The sequence below is a fragment of the Mus caroli genome, chromosome 10 (genome assembly GCF_900094665.2).
Source record: "Mus caroli chromosome 10, CAROLI_EIJ_v1.1, whole genome shotgun sequence".
Classification (NCBI taxonomy): Eukaryota; Metazoa; Chordata; class Mammalia; order Rodentia; family Muridae; genus Mus; species Mus caroli.
The window spans coordinates 95655743-95665242 of record NC_034579.1 but is presented as its reverse complement, the minus strand read 5'-3'; the positions used below and the strand labels follow the sequence as shown (position 1 = coordinate 95665242).

General features: G+C 37.8%; 1 protein-coding gene across 3 annotated transcripts in view; it reads right to left on the bottom strand.

The window, feature by feature from the left end:
- The window catches only part of Mgat4c (MGAT4 family member C), a 671730-nt gene that overhangs the window by 162176 nt on the left and 500054 nt on the right, over nt 1–9500 (bottom strand). The gene's annotated exons all lie outside the window — the stretch shown is intronic.

Genomic DNA, 9500 nt, shown 5'->3' with positions numbered 1-9500 from the left:
TGTCTCTCTGTCTCTCTGTCTCTCTCTCTCTCTCTCTCTCTCTCTCTCACACACACACACACACACACACACACACACACACACACACACGACTATAGCTTTGCGGACACAAGGGCAATAGAATTTGTGGCTAATGGAGATAGGTCTCCTGTACACCTGATTTCCTGAGAACTTTACCTTCCTTTGTTTTGGTATCATCGACATAAATTGACAGATCAGTTGGGCACAGAAACAAGCATTTGCCAAGTTCTTTCCAAAAGTGAGCTTGAGACCATAAACTGCTTCCTAAGAAGTGCTCTGGCTCCTGCTGTGCAAGGGCAGCCCTACTGAGAGAGCCACCACCACAGAGGCAGCTCTGGCTAGTCAAGAACTCCCCCCACTGTGAGTCACCACAGGGTGTTGATTGGCTCGCATACATGGGGCAAAAGAACTTTATAATGAAAAGAGCATGTTTTAATCTTCTACAAGTCAAGAAAACATATATTTTCACATTTACTAAAATGGCTTGAACCTCACAGTGATTCGAAACTGTGGCTATTATGATCCTGTGCTCTTTTCCTACTAAATAGAACTATTTGATCGTTTTTAATTTATAAAACTCATCACAATTCTAAAGGTTTATGGTTAACGGATCTCTAACAACAACAACAACAACAACAAAAATCATTTGAAGATACTATGGTTGCACTTTAAAAAACACATCATGGCATTTTTATTTTTTTTTCTTTTTAATTTTACTTAATCTTTTTACAATCTAGATTTTTCTCCCCCTCCTGGTCAGCATGCTCTGACTGTTCCATATCCCATACCTCCTCACCACGCCCCCCCCCCCCCCCACGTCTCCACAAGGATATCTTCATCCCCTACCAGCTACCCCACCAGACCTTCCCACACTCTGGTGCCTCCAGTCTCTCAAGGGTTAGGTGCATCACCTCTGATTGAGTCCAGACCAGGCAGTTCTCTGCTGTATGTGTGCTGGGGTCCTCATATCAGCTGGTCTATGCTGCCTGGTTGGTGGTCCAGTGTCTGAGAGATCTCAGAGGTCCAGGTTAATTGAGACTGCTGGTCCTCCTACAGGGTCGCCCTCCTCCTCAGCTTTTTCCAACCTTTCACTAATTAAATCACAGGGGTCAGCAGCTTCTGTCCAAGGGGTGGAAACATCTACATCTGATTCTTTCAGCTGCTTGTTGCACCTTTCAGAGGACAGTCATGGTAGACCCCTTTTTGTGAGCACTCCATAGCCTCAGTTATAGTGTCAGACCTTGGGACCTCCACACGATGACCTGTATTCCCCCCTCCCCAATTTTTTAATTTAATTATTATATTTAGACATTAACAAAAACCATACACCTATTACATTGATTGGCATGCAATAACATGATTTTGAGAAAATAAAGGCAAAAGAAGGCAAACTCAAATAAACAATGATTTAGGTGTAGATGAAAAAATAAAAATCCCAAACACCATGACCACCAACAAGGACAGACATGTCTCCCACAGCTCAGAGCACCTCAGAGCTTGGCGAATACCAAAGAAGAGGAAGAAGAAAGATTTTAGGAGGTAGAGGGGACTGAAAGCACCACCAGGACATTGTCTACTGAATTAACTAAGCAGAGCTCATGAGGGCTCACAGAGAAGAAACCAACAGACAGGAGGCCTGCACAGGTCTGCACCAGGTCCTCTGCCTACATTATGGTTGTTGGCTTGTTTCTGTAGGAGTCCTAAGAGTGACAAAGGTGTCTTTATCTCTTTAGCTTGCTCTTGGGATTCATTTTCTTCTATTTGGTTGCCTTGATAGAAAGGATTTTTTTTTTCTTTTTAGTCTTATTGTATCTCGTTTTGTTATGTTTGGATGTTCTTTTTGTTAAAGGCCTGTTCCTTTCTGAAGGGAAATGGAGGAGAGTAGACCTGAGAAAGTGGGTATGAGGAAAGATCTGGGAGGAATGTATTGCATGATAGAAAATTATTTTCAATTACAAGAAATAAAAAGAATAAATTCTGTTTTCTCCACCACTGTGTGCCTGGTTCATATCAAGTTTCTGCCCCCTTTTTACTGTGAGTGGTCTTCCTGCTTTTCTCATAAAAGTCATCTTTGAACATCTGAGCAACCTGTATAATCCTTAAGCAGACTATATATATATATATATATATACATATATATATATATATATATATATATATGCTTACAGTGTTGCAATAATGTTATGCCACTAAAGTATATGTTTAGAATTCTGATGTTTGTGTTATTTTTATCTTGTGACCAATGACATATACATTAGAAATAAATATTTCAGTGACACTTATTGTACAATCTAAAAAATGGTTCAAAACTTGTGAGCACAATTACAGTAATTTTCTCCTTTTCCTTCCTCTTGTTTTCTCTTTTATCTCCAACTTTACTTTGAAGGCACATATTAGTGTGTGTGTGTGTGCATGTGTGTGGTATGTCTGCATGTAAAAAAGGTAGAAATGTATACATTCCTTTTTAAGAAAAGAAAATGGACCTTACACCAAGCCAGTGTGGAACTGCCACACAAAACTGCAGATGCCTTTAAAAGCCAGGTGTGGTGCTTAGATGTGTCTCTTTGTGCAGATAAGAAAACCAAATTTCCCAGCTTTTAAACTAAACAATGAGCTTTAGTTAAGCAAAAATCAAATTGAAACAGAGGTCTCAAATAAGACTAAATTAAATTTAATTATACTCTGTTCTCCATCAAAAATGACAGATTTTTCTATTATATTTCCCTCACACTGAATGACATTCTTAAAACACTCCTATTTTCACACTGTTGTATTGCTAGGTCCTTCTCTCCACTTAAATTATGCCTTTATATTTGTCTGCAGTGAAAGTTCGAATAACGTCTTTGAGGTAATTATGGAACACCTCAGTAACCTGAAAGATGAATTATATTTCATTTTAATCTCTTCTGAAATGATTAAATATGAATTAACTTTTAAGTGTCTTAAGGTTTGTTGTATTTGAGCCTTTCTCACATTTAAGTTTTTATTCTTTCTAAATCTATACATGCTACAAGGGGATTTAATGCTCAAGAAGTTGCTGTTCCATCTCCCATTCTCTTTTGTGTGCACGGTAATGTCTGTCTTAAGTGAAATACAAATTATTCTGACCGATGCAGCACTGTAACTTCTGAGATTTATTTTCAGCTCCAGATGTATTACACACACACACACACACACACACACACACACACACACACATTCTCTGTTTCTGTCTCTGTCTCTCTCTCTGTGTCTCTCTCTGTCTCCCTCTGTCTGTCTCTGTGTCTGTGTCTCTGTCTCTCTCTCTTCTTATTTAATCTTTTTTTTTCTTTTACACTCCAGATTTTATTCACATCCCGGTCCACCCTCTGACTGTTTCACATCCCATACCTTCTCTCTGTGTCCCTGTCTCCACTAGGATGTCACCGGCCCCATGGCCCTCCCCACCAGACCTCTAAACCCCCTGGGGCCTCCATTCTCTTGAGGGTTAGGTGCATCTTCTCTGACTGAAGCCAGGCCTGGCAGTCCCCTGCTGTGTATGTGTTGAGGGCCCATGTATTTCTAAATTCACCATTCACTATACTGTAGAAGTGCTGAGGAGACTCACAAATTTTCAAATGAACTGAGCAAATGTTTGGTGGGCAAAGTAGGTAAAAAATATCACGTGTGTGTAATAATGTGTGTACATTATAATGTATAGTATTCTACTCATAATTACTGCAGGCATTCAAGTACAATGGAAGAAATGCACTTCCTGCTGGTGGAAAGGGAAGAGTCACATGAAGGATCATGTAAGATAGGATAGCAGTAATTTGGATCTTTGTATACACAAAATTTCTTGACTCTAAATGGAGACTTAAGGAACAATTAAAAGCTGAGACTTCTGGCAGAACAGTATCCTGAGGAAGACCTCAGATATAAGCCCACATTTCAATGCCAGGAAATATAAGGGTATGCCTGACACGCCATACCAGTATGTGGGAATCAGCACTTGCAGAGGAGGAGATCTCTATCAACTTTGCTCCCTTTTTTTCTTTCCTCAAACTTGCTGAGTCCCTGGGTCTGAGACCATGAGCTCATTCTTCATGCTCTTAGGCTTCCATTTCATCCCTTCTCCCTCTCTGTGTTTTCCCAAGTAAGCAGGAGCAATCTTTGAAAGATTTTAGATTACTAATTTTTTCCACCTCAAGACACTCATGCATGCTAAGCCACCTTCAGGGTAGGGTGCAGCTGTCCTTGAGGTTGTTGCAACCTTTTTTTTTTTTTAAGAATACCATAGACACATTCAATGAAACACATAACACAGTCCCTTTCCTCTAAGTCCTGCTGTGTCTTCCCCAATCTTTGCTTTCTGACTTGATGGAAAACGGCGTTTCCTTCACTCTTTCTCATTACATCTTCTTCATCATCTATTTTGTTTATAATAACTTACAAATTCCAAGTGGTGCTGCCTAAAGATGCATCAGTATGGAGCCACTCATTAGATAATGGGAAACTGACTAGTGGTCACACCCTCAAAGAACACCATTTCTTTCTTCTCTCTCTTTCCTTCCTTCCTTCCTTCCTTCCTTCCTTCCTTCCTTCCTTCCTTCCTTCCTTCCNTCTTTCTTTCTTTCTTTCTTTCTTTCTTTCTTTCTTTCTTTCTTTCTTTCTTTCTTTCTTTCTTTCTTTCTTTCTTCTTTCTTTCTATTTCTTTCTTTTTCTCTTTCTCTCTTTCTTCTTTCTTCTTTCTTTCTTTCTTTCTTTCTTTCTTTCTTTCTTTCTTTCTTTCTTTCTTTCTTAGCAGCTTCTGACTGCCAAATGTTTCTCATTAAGTAGTGGAGCATGGAGATCAATGCCCCAATATCTTTTAGAATGGTGGGTGGTATGAACATGAAATTTTGGATTCCTTTGACCCTCCTTGGATAAGCACAGATTTCATTATTAAACTGAGAATTCTCTTTTCAAGTGCTTACTTGTTTCTGTATTGCCAATCCGCTGGTCTTTCCTATATTTGTCCAAATTAATTATTGATACATTTGATCACTATGTCCTCCTCCCCCATCTTGTATTCATTTTTTCATCAAACATAGCTTTAAAAATAATTTTCCCTTCTATCAAAAATATTTTTCTCACATAATATTTCCTGACACAGTTTTATCTCTCTCAACTCTACTCAGTAATTTCCTTCCTCTAACTCTCCAATCCAGATCCATAGATTTTTGTCTTGCATTAAAATAGAAAACAACTTCTAGAGGATAATAATAAAATAAAATGGCACAAAAGAAAAAAAAACCCTAACATGTTAAAATATGTTAAAACCAAGAAACCAACCAACACACAAACAGAAGGGAAAGAGTCCAAAGCAAGGGCACAAGAACAGACATAGAAAGAGACCTGCTTCCTCTCTATAACCTCCTTTCTCTTTTCTCCTTATTTTCTTTGAAGATAGTACTTACTCAGCTAGCCAATATCTCCAAAACACCCATATGAGCACCTCATGCCATCTTTATTTCAGTAGGACCCTCTGTGCAATCACCACAGGCACATTGACCTATTACAGTTTCTTTCCTTTCATCTCCTTCTAACACAGCTGTCTCCATCATTTCAGGACATACTAGGTTATAGATTAAATATAACTGTTCAAAGTTTAGTATAACTGGGACTAACAGTTTAGTATAACACTCCAACAGTGGACCTTTGTAAGAGAGAGTTAGACCTAGGGAATATGCTCTAAAATGGAATCCCAGGGCTTCATCCCCTCTCCTGAGTTTTGCAGACAAACTACCACAATGTAAGGCAAGCAGCTTCCTTAGAACCTGTTCTTGCTGTGGTTTTTCAAACTAAACAACAGATAGTAAAGAAGCTTGACTGCCCAACTCTGCATATTTGCCTGCCCCCTGCCCTCAAGCAAATGAATAAAGTTGTGTATGTTATTTTTAATCTTCTCCAAATGTTTATACTTAGATTTTCAAGCCATCATAAGCACAGAAATCTTCCTTTCAGATTGTAAAGTAGGCCCTCTAAATCGACAGGGTTGATGAACTCACAGAGACTGAGACATGAGGCATGCAGGGGTGTGTAAAAGAAGGAGTCCTAGAGATGTAAGGGAAATGTACACATGGTCATATCCCTCTGCTGAAGCTCCTTCCAATTGATAACCATTTGTGAATGAAAATTTAATTTTCTGGAAGGAAGTCTCATTGGGGAGACAAACTACTCATGCAGGGAGGATACATTCTTAACCAATAGCTGACCAGCTGAAAATGAACTCAAAAGAGTCTTTCATTGAAAGTTCCTTGTTATGTCAGATCCTTATTTGATTTTCTTTTCTGAAAGCTGTATCTTGTTTTGATTCTATATTATGGCTTCTATTTTCCTGTTTTTCGATGGGGTTAATGAGTATGCGAAGGAGTAGTCTCTGCAACTTATCTGTTCCTTGTGCCTTCTCTTGGCCTCTTTGCCTTTTGTTTGTTTAGTTCTATTCTGATGCGTTAGTCTCATTTTATTTCATTATTATCCCTTAGGAGCCTGTTTGTTTTTGATTAAAGACAAAAGGGGGGAGGGTGATCCAGATGCAAGTGGAATTAGAGAGAAATCTGGACGAATAGAGTGAGAAGCAATCATAATCAAGATATATTATGTGAAAAATAATCCATTTAAAATAAAAGTCAAAATATTAGATGACACATTTATATGTTAAGATGGGTCAGATAATAGGATATATAACTCATATAAGGTAGTCTAGCTTTGACTACCTCGGTGGTTTTCTTCTTAAAAAAAAAAAAAAAATCCAAGTCCGGGCAAGAGGAATTGCTCACTGGCAAAGTGCTCTTTTAACATGCCCAAGGTCATTTGTTGAAGACCTTGTACTAATATTACCACCATCACAATCAACACTACCACCACTACAACATATAGATTAACACAGGTAATTGTCAAAATAACCAATCAATATAACCACAGCCATAGTGAAAAATAAAATGATGGTAATATATATTCAGCATCACAAGAACAATATCATCACTGCTTTGATGTAATTATTTTCAGTTTGCCACAACTGATATGCATGCCTTAGGTTTCTACCTATCGGGAGAATACGGGTCCATGTTATAGAGTTTTCTCTGATTTATCCTAACCTATGTATTTCAGGACCTTTAGTTTCCTGGGTGCCTTCTCAGCTTGTTTATTTGCCCATGAAATCTCTAATATGAATTCATGAATTCAAAAGCATTTGTACTCCATGATTGGAATATTCAAGCATCTAAGACTGGATGCATTTCCACAGCATTGTGCACTTCTATTCTGTTATCCCTCTCCAAGTTTGGGTCATATTGATCTGAGGATGCCTATGTCAAAGCTCTTGACACTCCCACTACCTTTAAAGGTTGAATCAGACAGACACAGCTGAAATGCAGCTGAGATGCCCTGGTACACCTGTCCCAGACTCCGTTTCCTCCCACGGCTCAGACAGCATCTAGCTCATAATTCAAGTAGCACTTAGTAGTGTGGGAAGAGAATGTCATGTGGTCACCACCTATGCCATTTCACCATCCTAAATATCAACAGTACTTCAGGGAGGACAGAGTCATTCTGCTTTAAAGCAGAGTCCCTGGCATACGGTTCACAAGCATATTGCAGCATTCCAGGGGATTTAGGCTTTCATGTATGTAAATCCTCGATATATCCAATATGGCAGCTTTGTAATTATGCTTCAGATTTCAGTATTTTCACACACAAGCAAACACACATACATGTACACACACCAGATACACAGACACACACACACACACCACACATACATACCAGATACACACACAGCAGACAAACACACACACACACACACACACACACACACACACACACACACACACACACACCAGAATACAGAACTACAACCTGCTCAGTTTGTAGAATGTTACCTGCATTTATACGATCTCAAAACAGACTTTCATGCAACTCTTTCAAGTTTTATTCCTGGCTAAATATAGTTGCAACCATAGTATATTATCTCGAGTCTTGTTGCCTAAAATGAAAACTCATCAATATGAGTCTATATTTAAATCCAATGCCCATATGTTTAGTACTTTGGCATTCATGTTTAAAAGAATTAAGTATATCGTATATCAAAGGCTAGTTCTCTTGATGTGGAATCGATTTTATCTGTTTAGTGGAGGGAAGGGACACTGTAATAAATGTTTTGGTTTAGTCCTTCCCAGTCGGATGAAGATCCTGAGGGATACAGCTGAAAGTAGGAGGCAAGATCCTTTCCTGTTTTAATACTAAATTAGAGCTACATATAACAAGTTTTTGTGCTGTGATTTTTTTTAATATTCCTTAAATGCCTTTCTCATCAGTTATAGTCTGTTTTATTTTAGGAGATCTTGTCCATGACTTCCATGTACAGCTTGTTCAATCCCATAGATATTTATTGAATTCTTGTCTACATAAAGCACTACATCAGACATTGGTGGGAGACGGTTGAGTGGAGTGTTGTTTTGAGTTCAGCCTCTTTGCTTTGGGTTCCTTTGCACACTGCATATTCAGATCCATCACTTCTGCCTATTGACTAGCTATAGAAAAAGAAATTTAATAAAGTGGGAGAATTATACTAAAGATAATTGAGTAAATGTTCCTTGGGGGAACTTCATGTGTATAGAAACAATGATAAAATTTTAAATATTCAGTCACTTTCACTTTGTCTGCATGCCAAACTAGTAGTGAAGAGAGATCCTTTCAAGACACCATTTTCAAACGTTTAAAAATTAAATTAAAAATGCACAAAGTAAATGACTTTTTTTTAGATATACGTATTTAAACAGAGAACTGGCTTTAATGAAGAAAATCCTATGGAACAAATAAAATTTTCCTGAACTTTTAGCTGCTCAAGAAAAATAAATGAAGTCTGTTTAGAGGTTTAGGCATCCAAAAGAAATTTCAGAGTTATAGACATATAACTTGTAACACTGAATAGGAAACAGCATATTATTATCTAATTATTCTCTATGTGATGGGGGAGGAAGACAGTGCATTATAAAAAATAAATTTTTTAAATCAATGCATTCTAGTATTTCTCTTTATATCTATCAATACCAATTTAAAACAGAACAAAACTCATTCAGGCAGCAAGGCTTAGTTAGATATGTCGACCCAATATTTACATATTCAACACAGCTTGGAAAATTAATTCTTGTTAAGATCAGCAAAATCAAACTTAACAAAACCAGCCTGTCAACTGACTACCTCCTCTGGGAACTACTCTCTACAAGCTAGCAAATGTTATCATGGATTATCAAAGCTATTGTCAAGAGAATGTGAACTTGAGGCTTCAGATGTCTGGAGGGATCATGAAATGCATGCAGATTTGGAAAGAGAAGATAATTATCTTGATGCTTTTCTTTTTTTTTTTTTTTTTTTAAAAATCATTCTTTTTTTTTTCAATGGTAGTCAAAACCTCAGTAAATCCCACATGTGACTCACAACATGTGTCCTTTGTATTCTACTGGTTCTTTTTTTTTTTT